This window comes from Spermophilus citellus (genome assembly GCF_964194105.1).
Source record: "Spermophilus citellus genome assembly, contig: SCAFFOLD_58, whole genome shotgun sequence".
Taxonomy (NCBI): domain Eukaryota; kingdom Metazoa; phylum Chordata; class Mammalia; order Rodentia; family Sciuridae; genus Spermophilus; species Spermophilus citellus.
Window position 1 is genome coordinate 301,768 of NW_027672891.1, and position 18,936 is coordinate 320,703.

At 33.8% G+C, this 18,936-nt stretch overlaps 1 pseudogene across 1 annotated transcript in view; it reads right to left on the bottom strand.

Moving 5' to 3' along the window:
- Positions 1-18,936, bottom strand: part of LOC308640437 (A-kinase anchor protein 9-like) — an 87,242-nt pseudogene that overhangs the window by 64,738 nt on the left and 3,568 nt on the right. The window contains exons 6-7 of the transcript XR_014024359.1: positions 8,634-10,988; positions 780-993 (exon numbers count right to left, since the gene is read on the bottom strand). The product of XR_014024359.1 is annotated as an A-kinase anchor protein 9-like (transcript). The remainder of the gene's footprint in view (positions 1-779; positions 994-8,633; positions 10,989-18,936) is intronic.

The window sequence follows — 18,936 nt, forward strand, 5'->3', positions numbered from 1 at the left end:
TTATTTTTTTCACAAATTGGTTCCTTTTTATGACTAGAACCATACTCTAGTTTCTTAAGCTAGAAACTTGGGTATCATCCTTAATTTCTGCTAACATTAACGACAAACTAAAACCTAACTCTAAGTGTTGAACTTAACTTTCTATCATACTCAATTCAATCTGGCTGGTCTTCCCATCAATAATTTCATCCTTTCCAACTGATCCTAATGGTATCACCTTAAAATAAAAATCTTATTGTTACTCCCACTATTTAAAATCCTGCTGTAGGTCTTATCACCAATAGCATAAAACATAAACATGTTTCATCAGGGTACATAAAACCTTTCCTGATCAAGCTCCTTCCAATCCAGTTTTTTCTAGCTAACACGACCTGAACTCCCAGTTCTCCCAAATGGATGCAATCTTAGATAGAGCTCAATGCTTAAGACTCCATAGCCTTCCCCAAATTTCCAACCTAATTACTCTTGTCCATACCCTCATCCTACTCATTTCCCCAGGAAAGACAAGACTCTTTTTTCTCCCTCCATTCATTATATTTCAGAAATTTTCAGTTTATTTTATATGTGCTTTCCCAATAGATTATGATTTCCTATGGGGAAATGACTCAGTAATTTTAGTTTTCTCTAGCACTTGAATGAATATCCAATGATTATATGAACAAATAAGACTAGGGCTTAGATACACAAGTCACCTTCCCCTGTGAGTTCTAAGGACAGAATTATGAAATGGTGGACTCTAAGTGATGCTTCATGGTAATTATAAGTCAGAAATTATTTACCTGTTTCTTGTGTTTTTACATTCTGTAGTTCTAACTGGTATATTTTCTGAAGTTTGTTGATCTTTTCCTCTTGAGTAGAAATAAGCTCCTCTTTAAGACTGCAAACAGCTTCATCTTCTTCATTTTCCATATATTCACGAACCTGATCCACGTGAGCTGAATAAACCAGTGGAAGGCATATGTGCTGAGCTTCCATCTGTAGCCTTAAATCATTCTGAAAGTGAATATATATTAGAAAAATTTAAAATAATTTACTATAAAATAATTTACTTTTTGCATATACTAAAACAAGAGGAGAAATAAATTATAGTTTAAAACTTCATAAGAGAACCAATGACATTTTTTTTTTCATTCTTCATTCAGTTATACTGAGCTACTTCTTTTTTCAAGGAGAGTAGTATCATTACCTCAATTTTATAGCAAATTTTGATATTTGGTATAGCTTATAATTTGTCCATATTGGAGAGTCTTTATTCTGACTGTCTGGGACTGCTCCCTACAGGAACAAGTTGTCTCTGCAGGAAACAGCCTAGAGCCTCAACATTTTAGGATATTTAAAGGCGAAAACCACATCCAGATTGACTTGGCAACCAGCAAGCAAGCAAGCAAGAAGTAGTACAGAAGCTGAATAAAGCCATTAGCGAAACAATGCAATGTCTTAATCAAATTTTCATCTCATTCATTTCTCCTGGGATTTTTTCATAATCATAATCAAAAGAGAAATGGATCAAAGTGACCCTAGTTGAATACAAATTAAAGAATGGCTACTAACATCTAATCAATTATTCCCCAATAAGGTACAATGCCCAAGGAAAATGGGAACCAAAGAGAACAATTTTACATTGTGTAAGAACTGCTATTCTGTATTGCAAATAGGCTATGCTAGGCAATTAGTAATGTGGTACAGTGATGGGGCTTTCCTATGGGAGAAGCACTTCTTATGTAATATGGAGTCTCAGGGTAAAATGAAATCTGTTTGGTCATTGCTTATATAGCCTGGCCTATAACATTCCCCACTGGTTTTATGGAACTAGTCAAATCATTAATTAATCATCATTGGTTTACAGCTACTGTAGTGAGTATGGAGGACCATCAGTTTTACAGAATGTATTTTTTGTTTTATACATCTTATTAAATAAACAGTTAAAGATGCAGGGTCAAATTAAAAACCCTAAGAGGACTATCAGCAATGGATCGGCTACAGCTGTGTAAGAGTAGTTAGCCAAGGAGACCAGGAGAACAAATTTTCATACCAATTTCTCTCATGTTGTCTTGATTCTTCCTTATCTTTCATTTTTATTTTCAAATAACATTTTATTTTCATGGCACTGGGAATTGAACCCAGGGGTGCTCTCTACCAGTGAGCTACATTTCCAGCCCTTTTTTTCAATATTTTCATTTTTATGTGGTGCTGAGGATCGAACCCAGTGCTTCACATATGTGAGGCAAGCGCTCTGCCACTGATCCACAATCCCAACTCCAGCCCTTTTTGAGGCAAGGTCTCAATAAGTTGCCAAGGTTGGTCTTGAACTTAGAATCCTCCTCTGCCTTAGCCTCCCAAACAGCTGGAATTACAGGCATGCACCACGATGCCTGGATTTAAAATACTATTTTAAATATGGAAAAAATGCAAGCAATAAACTCAAAACCCAAATTAACAAGTACTATAATATTTTGTCTATTTTTTTCATTCCCTATACTCCCTATACACTTCTATGTTCTCATCACTCCTTCCTCACAGCAACCATAATCATAATTTGCTACAAATCCAGTCCAATTCTTACATTATCACTTCTCATTACAATACATTTTGCATTCTCAATGCACTGTATATTTTGTATTTTTATGGACTTACACAAATAATATTAATTTTACAAATTTATTTTCTTATTCAATATGTCTCTGGTATTATTCCATGTAGGTAACAGGGGGTTTAATGTCTAGTACCACAAACAAACAAACAAACAAACAAAAAGTTAGCAGCATGTAGGCAACAGGTTAATTCATTTTAACTGTGGTATTATGACTATACCAAAATTTGTCCATTTCCTTTCAAGAGATAAATTGGTTTATTCCTAATTTTTGGATATTTAAAAAAATACTGCTGTTAAATTCTTACACATGCCCTTAGATAAATGCGCTAATTTCTTTCTAATTAGTGGTTCTCAAATGTAACATGCATCAGAATCACTTGGAATGCTTATTAAAACAGGTTACTTTAGGAACCTATCCCCATCCGCACAGTTTCTGATTCAGGAGAGGTCAAAGAGCTTTGAATTCTAACCCGTTACCAAGTAATGCTGTGCTTCTGGTCAGGAACCACACTTTGAGAACTACTTAGAAATATAGTGCATTTTTAACTGTGCTAGATTTGATCAAATTATTTTTATATGACAGTACTAATTTACAATGCTTCCAGAAGGTTGAGTACTTATATACTCACATCCTTACCATTCTTTATATCAGACTAACTTCACCAACCTAATGGGTATAAAATGTTATTTTATTTTTACACTGAATAGTAAGGTTGAAAGAATATTTTCATGTTTATTAGATACTTTGATTTCCTATTCAGGCACATGTCTTTCACATCTTTTGCCCATTATTATTTTATTTTTGGACCTCTTGTTACATTAATTGTTCTTTCTATATTCTTGATAGCTTTTGTTTGCAACTTACATACATGGCAAATATCTAGTCCCAGTCCTCAAATCTGTTTTATATTATTGTTTTTAAAAGATACAATAAAAATTTTAAATCTTTTCCCATGCTTTGTCTTTTATATTAAAAGTCTTTCCCTATCTTAAGATTCTATTTTCTTCTTATGTGTACATTTTTAACCAACCTGATTTTTTTTCCCTAAAGCAACAAGGATCTAATTCCCTAACTTCTAACCTCTAGTATCAAAAGTCAATTGTGCTCAAACAATTTTGTTTTTTTTTCCTCCCAAACAATTTTGAATACTCTAAGCTTCTTCTGCTAATTTGGTTTATTTTTTGATTTCCTTTGTCTCTGCTCAAATATTATCTCACCAAAGTAGTCTTCCTTGACCTACCCTATGCAAAAAAAGCCCTACACTTAGGGATCTTATTCTTCTTATCATACTGTAATTTTATTCATAGCACTTAAGACCACCAGAAATATTTGTCTGTATTTTCTAATGTTCATCTAAACCCTAAAAAGTAAACTTTATTCTTCCTTGACCATTTTTATTCACTGTTAAATTATGAATGACTTGAACAGTGCCTGGAATGTAGTAGAGATTCACTAAGTGATTCATTGATTTGTAGGGCCTTCTTGCCACATACTAAATTTTTACAAGATACAGATCTGTTCTGGGCTTTTCATTATATTCCACTGATCTACTTAACCATCCTGGCATCAAACCATATTGTTTATAATGATTTTGTAATAAGTTTTGATAACAAATACATACTTTTAGGATTGTCTTGAGTATTCTTGGCTATTTACTCTTCTATATCAATTTTAGAATCAGTGGTCCACATTCATTAAGAAACCTTATTGTAATTTTGACTAGAACTATTAATTAGGAGAGAACTGATATTTTTCTTTGTATCTTTCCATTATGGATATGATATGTATTAGCACACAGTCAGGTCTTTGTGTCCTTCAATATTTTATAATTTTCTTAACAAAAACTCAAAACATCTTATCTTGGGTTTAAAGTTTTGCCTGATCTGTTCATATTTTTTCTCATTTCCTATTCTTGTCATATTGCAAGAACTGGAGAAGCATTCACTAAGAACTACAAAACCATGTTGCAATAGTAATGTTGACAATGGGTATGTATCCTAGTCCTATGCTTGATTCTAATGGAAATGCTTCTAAATTTCACCATCAGAAATATAATCTGTCAACATTTTGATGAAAATCAGCATCATGACTAGAAAATTTCCCTGCTATTCCTGATTTCCTAAAGCTATTTTTTTAACTTATAAATGGGTTGTCAAATTTTTTATGAATTTTTTTCTGATTATGTACTAAAATAATCATGGATTTTGTCTTGCTACATAAAAATGTAGAGATTACAGTCACAGATTTTTTCAAATGTTTAACTATTTGTCCACTCTTAATATAACTTGTTAATATTTTATTTGGAATTTCTGCAACCACACTTACAAGTTAGATTACTCTACAATTTTATTTTCTTTACAATTTCTATCAGGACTTCATATTAAGATTGGCCTTCTAAGGTGAACCGGGTGGTTTTTCTTTCTTCAGTTTTTCTTCTTTCCTTTCTTCTTCCATTCTCTCTTTAATCCTATTTTAGTGGACAATTACACTTTTGTTCTTGGAGAGTTAATAAGAATCACTTGTAAAATGGTCTTAAGTCTAGAATTTTGGTTTGAGATGAGGCAAAAGGGAAAATTTCTGACCACTACTTCAAACTCTTTAATGATTCCTGACTTATTCATTTCTATTTAATGGTCATTTGAACTTATTCATTTCTATTTGCATTAGTTCTGGTAATTTATATTCTTCCAGAACACCATCTAGAGTTTGCTTATATTTTCAAATCTATTGGCAGAGATTATTTGTAGCATTATTTATGACTTTTAAAATTTCTTGTGGTATCTGTACTTATATCCTTATTTCATTCTCGATTTTGTTTATGTGTTTTCCCCTTGGTCATATTTTTGGAGATCTAATACCTGTAAATAATCTTTTCAAATAATAAACCTCCAAAATTCTTGAAAAATTTTCCCACTTGTTTATTACAAGTTCCCTTATTTTTGCTCTTTATTTCCTTCCTTCTATTTCCTTTGAATGTAGATATTCTTGACACTTTTCTATGCTGTTGAATACTTAACTCATTTCAATATCTCATTTATTAAATTGATAATATTTAAACCTAAAAATTATTTTTCACATATCATGTTACATACATTCTACTTTTAAAAAAAATATTCATGGCTCTACTTGTGCATTTACTCTTCCAGCTGAACTATAAACCAATTAAGTCAAATTTCCGTAACTTTTTAAGTTTGATAAATCTAGAGATAACTGACATTCTATAATATAAAAAATTGCCCACTCAGAAATGAGACTTTTCATTTATTCAAATATTTTTTATTAAAGTATTCTAATTTTATTTGTATTGGTCTTACATATTTTTGGCTAATTTTGACATTTATTTCACATTAGGTTTTTTGGTTTATTTGCTTAGATTTTTTTTCTCAATTTCTTAATTACACCTGTGAATTATCTATTTCTATTTATGCCATGTATCTTTTTATCTTTGGAATGGTTAGGGCTTATAGAACAATGCTAAATAGCAAGCGACAAAAGCTATTCTGATTTTCATTCTAACATGAAGGCCTATCCTGATTCACTGCTGATTCTTGATAAAACGGCTTTATTTCCCCTATTCACCCCTCATCTGTCCATTCGTAAAACATTATTAACTGCTGATCATGTGCAAAACATTATTCTAGGTACTAGGGATATAGCAGCTGTCTATATAGCCTATATAGTAGTGTCTCTTCACTCACAGAACTGATATTATGGTTCCTCTTGAGGTTTCTAAGCTCCAGTATATGTTTCTAAGCTCTAGTATCTCTTCCAATACCAATGATTACCTCCAATTTTAAACACACACACTTGAATTTATGGCTTCTCTCAGCATCAATAATTAGCCAATATCTATAATGTTCCTGACACTCCTTATTTCTTGCACCCCAATGTTGAAAAGATTCTCTGATAATCTGGAATTATACTCCAAAACTATTCATTTCTTTCTTTTCAGTTAAAAAATTATTTTTTTCTTTTTCTTTTTTGGTACCGGGATTGAACTCAGGGCACTTGATCACTGAACCACATCTCATCCTTATTTTGTATTTTATTTAGAGAGAGGGTCTCACTTAGTTGCTTACCGCCTCACTGTTGCTGAGGCTGGCTTTGAACTCACTAGCCTCCTGCCTCAGCCTCCCTCAGCTGGGATTACAGGCGTTTGCCACTGCAGCTGGCTAGTTAAAAATTCTTAACAGCCACATTTATTTTGGTTTCAGTGAGATATATCTGCTCTAATTACTAAGTTTAATACTGAGAGTAGGAGTATTTTGTTGCCTCTGCAGTATTTCAGACAAGTAAACAGTATCACTATGTAAGTCACTGCTCAATTTCTTCTGTGAGCTTCCCTCCACCTGCATACATACCTTACTCCCCTCTGTATCAATGATGGAGTTTATTTTAGTAATGATAAATGGGAGCAATTTACAGACTTGCTTTTCTTCACTTTGTTTAGTTAATTTCAAGGAGAGAGTATCTAAATACCATTGCAAGTATCTTCAATACAGAAACAAAATTCCTATTAAGAAAATTTCACCAATTTGACAAATGTGCTTCAAATTCAGGTCTTCTTTGAATAATGCTTTTTAATAAAATTTAAATTATGTCTGACATTTTTTAGGAGTAATCACCACCATTTATAGTTTTAAAAACAATTTGCAATATTTATCATAGCAATAGTAGTTAAGCAATTTGAATTTCTTGGCTCTATTCAAGTTATTAAAAACGTAAAGTATGACCACATTTGATAAGATCATCAACATAAACATGTCAGTAGAAATAAAAACAGAAAACTTTCCGATGACTTCCTATTGTACTTAGGGATAAAAATCTAAACTTACAAAGTCTATAAGGCTCCCTATGATTGAGTTTCTTCCTTCTTCAAACTCTTCTCAAACTCAACTACATAGGCCTTCAATTCGGTTCCTCAAACTTACTCATGGTACAACTACTCTAATTTCCATAATGCAGCCTCCTCCCTCTCATTCGAATCTCAGTTCAATGTTAATTCCTCCAAGCTCCAGACCACCACCCACCTCCACCCATCATTCTCAATTTCTTTTGTGAGCTTCCCTGTTTTATTTTATCACAATACCCTATTTTATTTCTTCATAGACTGTAACAATATTTCTGTCTTATTTTCTAATTTATTACCTGTCTTCCTCACTGAAATATATACTCCTTAACTTCTTCTCTGTTTCAACACTAAACTCTTATATCTGCAAAAGATATTTATTACCTAAGTTTTAGAAACACATAAGTTTATTTAGCAGGCTACAGTTGTGGCTCAGTGGTAGAGAGCTTGCCTAGCATGTGTGAAGCACTGGGTTAAATCCTCAGCACATTATAAATAAATAAAATAAAGGTAAAATGTCCATCTATAGCTAAAAGATGTTTTTAATTATAAAAAGTTTATTTAGCATTATCATACTGAAGATACACATCAGACTTTTCTGTTATTTCTAATATCAATAGCTGACATAAAAGGAAATAACCTATTATTTTATGTGTTCTATTTCTTTAGCTGTACAGAGAATTAATACTATTTTTTCCTCCTCAGGTATAAGACTCAAAAAACTCTAGGACTTAAGTGTTTTTCTTGCACAAAGGAAAAAGAATCTGTAACTTTTGAACAACTGCATAAGGTTCTAAAACACTCAAGAGTTTGTTTACAATTGTGGAACCTTGAAAAAGACCAGTATGAAATAAAAACTCTAAAAGTCTTTGAAATTGCAACAAAATACTAAGTTATAAAATCAATAACTTTTGTAAAGTTGAGATTCTAAACAATATTATTTAAAGTATTGTCTTTACAAAGAAAATATTGCTTTACTTCCTGAGCAGAATATGTAATAGATTAGCTAAAAGAAAAACAGTGTTTAAGAAAAAATAGGAAAATTAAATGATAAATGATAGATCCAAATGAGAATTACATGATTCACTTTCATTCTGTTTTATGAATTTGTTTTAAGAAGGTGAAAACTCTTTTTAGCACGAAATGTACATTTTCACTGTGCTATACCATATGTAAATAAGTAAACATACCTGTTCTGATATAAGTACATAAAGTTCCTGAAGGAGTTTATCATTTTCACTTGATTGATCTGTCCCAGGTGAGGATTCATTTGTTACTGATGGTGAAAATAACTGTTCTTGCTTGCTTTCTCTTCTAATAGCCACATTTTCAAAAGAAATTTTCTCTTCCACTACTGTTTTTGTTTCTTCTCCAAAATATTCACCTACATTAGATAATGATCCTTGAGAATCCTTGCTTATAATAGTTACTATTCCATCTTGTAAAGAGCTTAAATGAACATCACACATGTTTACATTTTCTGCTCTATGATGGTTAATTAGGAGTTCTAGCTCTTGGCATCTCAATAGAATTTTCTTTTTTTCTTGCTTTAAAGATTTGACTTCTTCACTGAGAAAATTAACCTCACCATGTTTCTGTTTTAATTGTTCAGAGAGATCAGACAGTTTCTCTGACAATTCTAGCTTTTCTCCCTTGGTTACCTCAAGTTTTTCCATAAGTTATGTTGTATCTTTCTCAGCAACTTCACAGATTTCTAATGGCTCTGCGACAAAAGTTTTGTCAGTATCAAGCATGGCACTTTTCAATTTGATTATAGCTGGATTTATTCTTTGTAAATGAAGCTCTTCATTTAGTGCTTTAAGTTTACTTTTATACTCTAATTCTTGTTTGTTTTTACTATCTTCTAAATCATCTTTTACCTTGAGAAGGCAAATATACTCCTCCTGTAACTCTTGATAGTTAACTTCAAAATTTTTTTCAGCAAATGAAAATGTACTTCTTTGCTTCTCAATTTCTTCATTTAGCTGAATGCACTGTTGCTTGAGGGCCTCATTCTCTTTTGTAAGCATTTCCATTTCTTTTTGCCAGCTACAATCTTTGGATATGGACTTGCTGGAGTCAATGAAAATCAATTTTCCTTCTTGTTCAGCAGGAACATAAATTTTCAACATGTCCTCAATAGCTTTTTTCTCATTTTTAAGAATGTTATTTTCTGTTTCAAGTTGTGAAAACTTTTCTTTAAGGTCATCCTCTTTTTCCTTTATTTGTTTCTCCAATAATTCAATTTTAAGTTGTAATTCCTGAACTTCTTGTTCAAGTGTAACTTTTTCTTTTTTTTCTCGTCTTAATATTTCGATTTCCTCTTGGAGTTCATGCATTTGAAGGGTCATTTCTTCTGATTTTGAATCCATGATGGACTTCTGTAAATCTTTCAGTTTTGAAATTTCCAAAACCAACTGATTCTGCTTAGTTATCAAATTATCTTTTTCAAATTGCATTGTTTCTATCTTTTGTCCCATTTCATTTTGTAAGCCATCTATCTGCTGTTTATAGTGAATGCCTAAGCTATCTTTAAGTTTTTCAATATTTATTCGATGTTCAACTTCTAAATCTTCTTTTAGTTTCGAAAGTTCTTCTTCATGACTAAATAGGAGCTGTGTTCTCAGCCTCTCTAATTCAGCTTCTTGTGATTCAGCCATTCTGTCTAATACAGCATTTTTTTCTTTTTCCAACATTTCAAGTTTTATGTTGTAATTTGTAACTTCTGCTTCATGTTTTAACTCTAGTTCTTTCCTAGATTCAGATGCCAGAACAATCTCAGCTTTTAAAGCTTCCACTGTACTAAGGGACTTATGTGCTTCATTCAGTTGACTTTCTTGTTCAGCTATTATCATTCTAGCTCTCTGAATTTGGTCCCTTAAAAAGTTCAATTCTTCCAAAAGGTCATCAAGTTGTCTCTGCAGAGTAGATTTTTCTCCTGAAACTATTCCTAGTTCTTCTTGGAGTTTTTCCTTTTGAGCGTTAGTATCTTGTAATTTCATATTCAGTTCATTTATTGCCACGTTCATTAACTTTATTTGATCTTCATTAATTGTAATATTTAAATGTGATTTTAAAACACTCTCAATTTCTTCCTTATGTTGTGCTTTAAGTTCCTCTATCTGTGACATGTGTTGCTTTATTAACTCTTGTTTCATCTGTACTATCTGTTGCCCATACATTTCATCCATCTCTGCTCGGAGTTGTTCTAATCTTTTCTGCATTTCTTGTTCCACCATTCTCTGTACCACATCAGATTCAAACTGGCATTCTGAGTAATGATATCTTTTCTGAAGGTCTTCAGCTGTACCCTGTTTTATTTCTTCAGAACACTGTCTTTCTTTTTGCTTAGAATTAGCCAGCTCTAATTTCATACTTGCAATTTGTTCTTGTAATTCTCTTATTAATTTTTCAGTGGCTGTGACTTGATCTTTTAGCTCAAGATTCTTTTTTTCTTCTTCTATTAGTCTTATATTTAATGCCTGGATGATTGCCTCCTTTTCCTGTAATTCTTTTTTATTTGACTTTTCTACTTCATCTTGTTCCTTTAGAAAGAAAAGAAAATGAAAATATAAGAATGACATTTTTAGCTTCTGGCAACTTCTTATGGGTGTCTCCTTTTTATATAATTCTATAAAAAGCAACTGTTGGGCCTGCCCCCCCATTTTTCCCAGTACAAGGAGACCTAGGACTTATATACCTGACAGTACATATGAGCAAACAATATAACAGTTTTACCCTTCTTGGGAAGAAATTTCTCTTATATTGTGCTGTGATTAAATATTTAAATTTAAAAATGCAATCTAATTTGCCTAGCATGTGTAAGGCCTTGGGTTTGATCTCTAGCACCACGAAAAAAGCAAAACAAAACAAAAACCAGTCTGACTAAAATATCTATATAAACCATCACATTTTCATTTTTCTTATTAACTGGTCAACATTCTAAATATTAAGTATTTCTGATGGCTAGTTATAGTACTACATACTCTCTAGACACTCTCAGAAGACACAAAAAAATAAAAACCAGTCCTCCCCTGGATTCTCAGAAGAAACAAAAAAAATAAATAAATACCGGTCCTCCCCTGGATTCTAATGATTTGAAGGTATTTCATGGACAAGTGCTATAAAATGAGAAAAACAACAAGAACTAAAGTGGATTCCTTTAAGTCTTCCTTAACTTCATTCCTGGGGTTTTAAGTGAATCAGAAATTTAGGGATATGCAATGCTTAAGTGACTAAACATCAAGTGACACCTAAGACCACTACTGTATATTTACGGCATACCAACTTGGGCTTAGACTCACAGTTCAAACAGAAATATAAAAGACCATCAGATAATTTTCCCCAGTTCCTATCTGGGGACTCAATTTTGGAACTGGAGATTAGGCTAAGGCAAGACATATTAACGCATATTCATTCAACAGTTAAGAGCTGTATTCCCAAAGCCAAGGAAATAAGTGAAATCTATATAACTGATGAAAATATGGGTAAGGAAGTAAAGTTATCTTAAGGAGACACGAGTCCTTGCCAAACAGGACTTCTAGGCGCCTTGAATGAATGTACTAAGAAAATGTAGGCATTGATCAATTGAGTATAGTTCTTGGAAGAAGACCAACGCACTGTCAACCTTTGAGAAGTCTGATCCCTCTCGAAAAGCCATACTTAATGCAGAAAACAATGTTGGGAGGTACAGCAAGGAGCATTTAAGAAGTTTAGTCTACAGACATGAACATTACAACTCTGAGATGGATGTAACAGGTTATCTCAACCTCATGCCACTGAAGATCTGATTCCTCCAACACCCTTTCATCTAATACTTAATAAACAACTTTTAAAATTATTACCTGGCTTTTAAAATTCATCTGTCCATAGAAAGAAAATAAAATCCAATGAGCTTAAAATCTGAAGTTTGTGATAATTATTTCTCATTGTAAATTCACAGTCTTATATTTAGACTTAAACATTAACCTCTTGAACTAATTCACCTCTGATATAGCTCAAGAAAAAAAAAAGACTTCTGAGCCTAACAAATAAAGGCCAAATTTTGCACTACATAAACCAAGGTTATCTTGTGCAGCCTCTTGAGACTATGAGCTGTTGTCTTAGTGTCACATATTCCTTTTCCAATTACATCATATGTTATTACCAAGTGCTGAGCCTTCTTAATTTCTACACTAGAATGCAACATTAGTAAATTAGTTTAATCTGTTAATCCTGGTATTTCTATCTGTACAATAAAGATAAACTTCCTCTATTTCCCAGAATGTGTTTGAGGCTAAAATAAAATAATTAAGGTATTTTATTTTTACTGAACTTTATACAAATATATTCATATACTAGAAATAAATTTATAAATCATTTGGAACCTATATAAAATGTAAAATCAGGACTGGGGCTGGGTCACAGAGGTAGAGTGTTTGCCTTACACGCGTGAGGCACTGGGTTCAATTCTCAGCACCACATAAAAATAAATGAATACATAAAGATATCGTGTCCATCTACAACTAAAAAAATTTTTTAAAAAGTAAAATCAGTTCATGATGGTCAATTTTAGCTAAACTGTTAAATAATAACTAGTTTTGAAAAATGTTAACACTGATATAAAAATCTGCTATAATTTTATTTCCTGATTTTCTATAAGATAAAAGGAACACTCCTCATAAAAGAAAATAACTTAATTCAACACTGTCCAACACCTAATATGATTAATAAATAACTAACCATAATTCTTCATTCAACTATTAAACACCACAAGTTCACAGTTTTCTTTGTTTAGCTTTTTTCAAATTACATGGTTTTAAATGACTTGTTCTATGTTACAAAACTGACAGCCCTTCAGTCAAGGATGCAATCCTCTATTTTTAGAACTACACCTGAAAGAGTGGGGAATAATATACTTCCTGTTTGTGACTATTATAACACAGGAGGTTTGGAGAATTAGGATAATGAGCCTTTGACCATCAATATAGTTACTTCATCTGCTCTGACAGAACTACTTGTCAAAGGGATTCAATTTTTTGAAAACTGAGAAATTAAAATATAATAAGAAGAACAATAAAAGTATTGTTGCTAACATTCAAATAAACAGTTTATTTTCATTACTAAAATGAATTACATAAATTTTAGATAATATGAAATTATACTGCCTAGTGACAATAAGAGATAATAAAATCCTAGATCCGGGCACTTTCAACCTAGGCCTCGATTATCTTTCTACTCTTACCCTCCAGAAAGACACTTCCAAAGCCTACTGCTTTCTAAGTAAATTATTTTTTGCTCCCTATACATTTTCAACATTTCAGCCTGGGTCTTTATGCCCACTCCACACCCCGCAAAGAATATCCTGTCTACCTCTATTTGTTATGAATTCATAAACAATTATCTTGATTACCAAATACGAATTGAATAGCTATTATGTTCCATATATTATACCAATTTATGGGTAAACAAAATATAAATACCACTTTATTCCAATTTATAGATCTATCTCAAATATTACCTCCCTGCTGATGTCTACCCAGAATCTTTTCCTCATAAAGCAGACCTAGTCAAAACAATCATAACACTTGTTACCTGCACTTATTTTTTATTTTGTGGTAACTTGTGTACATGCCACACCTCTCCATGGGTTCAGTGAAGAAAGGGGACATCTTAAGGTTCATCATATATCTTTTGCAAGGGTTACTACAGAATAGATATTCTGTAAACACTTGCATAATCTTTAAATTACCTTAGTTGAAAAGCATGCCCTTCTCATAATTTTAATTTGTACATTTCCTATTTTTCAAAGAGGAGTCTCTGGAGTCAGATAACTGAGCTTTGAAATCTGGCTCTATCAATACATCACTTCTGCACCTGGATTATTTCCTTCATCTTGCGTTGTCTTGGTACCATCATTTGTAAAATGTAAATGATAAAGGTACCCTTATCTCATAGGGTTGTAGTGATGATTCAATGCATTAATATGTGTGTAAGAGGCTTTGAATACTGCCTGTTATAGAGTAAGTACTTAATAAGTGCTAGTTAATGCTTTTGTTATCCAAACAATATTCTTGCCTTGGTAATTTCTCAACTTTCTGTAGAATCTTCTATGTTTATAAAATATGCTGTATTATATGTATTCTGCATCTTCATTATTCACAGATTCTGTATTTGCCTACTTGCTCAAATTTATTTGAAACCCACAAATCCATAACAATGGTGCTTTCATAGACATTTGTAGACACGCACAGAGTGATGGCAAGAAATTTGAGTTACTGTAAAATGATGTTCAGCTATATTCAAATGATATGATCACACTATATGATCACACTGCCTTGTTTCAACTCTCATAGAGAAAAAAAGAGGACAGAGATGGCAAGGATCAGAATGCAGTGTAGTGCAAGGAGCTCAAAATCTCAACTCTGGCACCTGTTAATGGGGCAGCTTCAGGCAAATCACATCTAAACTTCAACTTCTCAAAAAAACAAACAAACAAAAAAATAGAATCTACTAGCATGAATTGTTTTTAAGATTAAAGATTACAACATGGCGGCGGGCGCGGAGACATCAAGTCTCTGACCTCTTCAGCTGCGTGGGCATAGGGAGTCGTAAACCATCTAAATGCTGTTTGCTCAGGATCACTAGGCAATGCTGAGCTGATGTGGATCGTGGGCGAACAGTCTGGGCCTCTCAGAACACACACTGAGCCTGGATCGCCTGTGTCTCGCAGACAAACAACTGTCACTCAGCACTAAATGATCCCGCTGAAACAACTGGTCGGCCCTTCTGAACCTGCGGAGGTTAATACCAACCGAGCCTTCATAGGCAGTGGCCACAGGATTGAGACGGGGCTTGGGAGAGCCAGTCAGGACCCACCCGTTGCATTGGTCACCCGGCAAAGGGAACGAACAGTCGGCATTTGCATGGGATACCACCATGGCAGAGAACTGACATCACCAGAATGCGGTGGAGGAGATAACTCCATTGAAACCGGCGGCTACAGGTGTGTAACCCCCAGCCCACACTCTCCACACAGTGGGGAAACCTTAAGGGCCCCTCCCAGCTCTCCCGTGAGCACGATAGTCAGACCAAGGGAATCAAGATTGGCGCAGGACCCAGGGCAAGGAACCCCCGGCTACTGCTCCCACCAGTGCTGACAACTGAGGTCTTTTGCACCAGCTACCGGGGAAATCAATGATAAAAGAAGGAAGGAAAAATCCTACATCACATGGAAAATGAACAAAATGTTACTGAATGATCAATGGGTTACAGAAGACATAAAGGAGGAAATCAAAAAATCCTTAAAGATAAATGAAAATACAGACACAACATATCGGAATCTATGGGACACAATGAAAGTAGTTTTAAGAGGGAAATTCATCGCCTGGTGGTCATTCCTCAAAAAAAAAAAAAAGGAAAAACCAACAAATAAATGAGCTCACACTTCATCTCAAAGCCCTAGAAAAGGAAGAGTAAAACAACAGCAAATGTAGCAGAAGGCAAGAAATAATTAAAATCGGAGCGGAAATCAACAATATTGAAACAAAAGAAACTATTGAAAAACTGACAAAACTAAAAGTTGGTTCTTCGAAAAAATAAATAAGATCAACAGACCCTTAGCCATCCTAATGAAGAGAAGAATAGAGAGAACTCAAATTACTAACATACGGGATGAGAAAGGCAATATCACAACAGACACTACAGAAATACAGAAGATAATTAGGAATTATTTTGAAAACCTATATTCCAATAAAATAGAAGATAGTGAAGACATCGATAAATTTCTTAAGTCATATGATTTGCCCAGACTGAGCCAGGAGGATACACACAATTTGAACAGACCAATATCAATGGAAGAAATAGAAGAAGCAATCGAAAGACTACCAACCAAGAAAAGCCCAGGACCGGATGGGTATACAGCGGAGTTTTACAAAACCTTTAAAGAAGAATTAATACCAATATTTTTCAAGTTATTTCAGGAAATAGAAAAAGAGGGAGCTCTTCCAAACTCATTCAATGATGCCAACATCACCCTGATTCCGAAACCAAAGACACCTCAAAGAAAGAAAACTACAGACCAATATCTCTAATGAACCTAGATGCAAAAATCCTCAATAAAATTCTGGCGAATCGGATACAAAAACACATCAAAAAAATTGTGCACCATGATCAAGTAGGATTCATCCCTGGGATGAATGGTTTAATATACGGAAATCAATAAATATTATTCACCACATCAATAGACTTAAAGATAAGAACCATATGATCATCTCAATAGACGCAGAAAAAGCATTCGACAAAGTACAGCATCCCATTATGTTCAAAACATTAGAAAAACTAGGGATGATAACAGGAACTTACCTCAACATTGTAAAAGCTATCTATGCTAAGCCTCAGGCTAGCATCATTCTGAATGGAGAAAAATTGAAGGCATTCCCTCTAAAATCTGGAACAAGACAGGGATGCCCTCTATCACCACTTCTATTCAATATAGTTCTCGAAACACTGGCCAGAGCAATTAGACGAAAGAAACTAAAGGCATAAAAACAGGAAAAGAAGAACTTAAATTATCACTATTTGCGGATGACATGATTCTATACCTAGAAGACCCAAAAAGGTCTACAAAAAAACTACTAGAACTAATAAATGAATTCAGCAAAGTGGCAGGATATAAAATCAACACGCATAAATCAAAGGCATTTCTGTATATCAGCGACAAAACTTCTGAAATGGAAATAAGGAAAAACACCCCATTCACAATATCCTCAAAAAAAATAAAATACTTGCGAATCAACCTAACAAAAGAGGTGAAAGATTTATACAATGAAAACTATAGAACCCTAAAGAGAGAAATAGAAGAAGATCTTAGAAGATGGAAAAATATACCCTGTTCATGGATAGGCAGAACTAACATCATCAAAATGGCGATATTACCAAAAGTTTTCTATAGGTTTAATGCAATGCCAATCAAAATCCCAATGACATTTCTTGTAGAAATAGATAAAGCAATCATGAAATTCATATGGAAAAATAAAAGACCCAGAATAGCAAAAGCAACTCTAAGCAGGAAGTGTGAATCAGGTGGCATATCGATACCAGATTTCAAACTATACTACAGAGCAATAGTAACAAAAACAGCATGGTACTGGTACCAAAACAGGCGGGTGGACCAATGGTACAGAATAGAGGACACAGAGACTAATCCACAAAGTTACAACTATCTTATATTTGATAAAGGGGCTAAAAGCATGCAATGGAGGAAGGATAGCATCTTCAACAAATGGTGCTGGGAAAACTGGAAATCCATGTGCAACAAAATGAAACTGAATCCCCTTCTCTCACCATGCACAAAAGTTAACTCAGAATGGATCAAGGAGTTTGATATCAAATCAGAGACTCTGCGTATGATAGAAGAAAAAGTTGGCTCCGATCTACATATTGTGGGGTCGGGCTCAAAATTCCTTAATAGGACGCCCATAGCACAAGAGTTAATAACAAGAATCAACAAATGGGACTTACTTAAACTAAAAAGTTTTTTTTCTCAGCAAGAGAAACAATAAGAGAGGTAAATAGGGAGCCTACATCTTGGGAACAAATTTTTACTCCTCACACTTCAGATAGAGCCCTAATATCCAGAGTATACAAAGAACTCAAAAAATTAAACAGTAAGATAACAAATAACCCAATCAACAAATGGGCCAAGGACCTGAACTTCTCAGAGGAGGACATACAATCAATCAACAAGTACATGAAAAAATGCTCACCATCGCTAGCAGTCAGAGAAATGCAAATCAAAACCACCCTAAGATACCATCTCACTCCAGTAAGATTGGCAGCCATTATGAAGTCAAACAACAACAAGTGCTGGCAAGGATGTGGGGAAAGGGTACTCTTGTACATTGCTGGTGCGACTGCAAATTGGTGTGGCCAATTTGGAAAGCAGTATGGAGATTCCTGGGAAAGCTGGGAATGGAACCACCATTTGACCCAGCTATTGCCCTTCTCGGACTATTCCCTGAAGACCTTAAAAGAGCGTACTACAGGGATACTGCCACATAGATGTTCATAGTAGCACAATTCACAATAGCAAGACTGTGGAACCAACCCAGATGCCCTTCAATAGATGAATGGATAAAAAAAAATGTGGCATTTATACACAATGGAGTATTACTCAGCACTAAAAAATGACAAAATCATGGAATTTTCAGGGAAATGGATGGCATTAGAGCAGATTATACTAAGTGAAGCTAGCCAATCCCTAAAAAACAAATGCCAACTGTCTTCTTTGATATAATGAGAGCAACTAAGAACAGAGCAGGGAGGAAGAGCAGGAGGAAAAGATTAACATTAAACAGAGACATGAGGTGGGAGGGAAAGGGAGAGAAAAGGGAAATTGCATGGAAATGGAAGGAGACCCTCATTGTTGTACAAAATTACATATAAGAGGTTGTGAGGGGAATGGGAAAAAAACAAGGAGAGAAATGAATTACAGTAGATGGGGTAGAGAGAGAA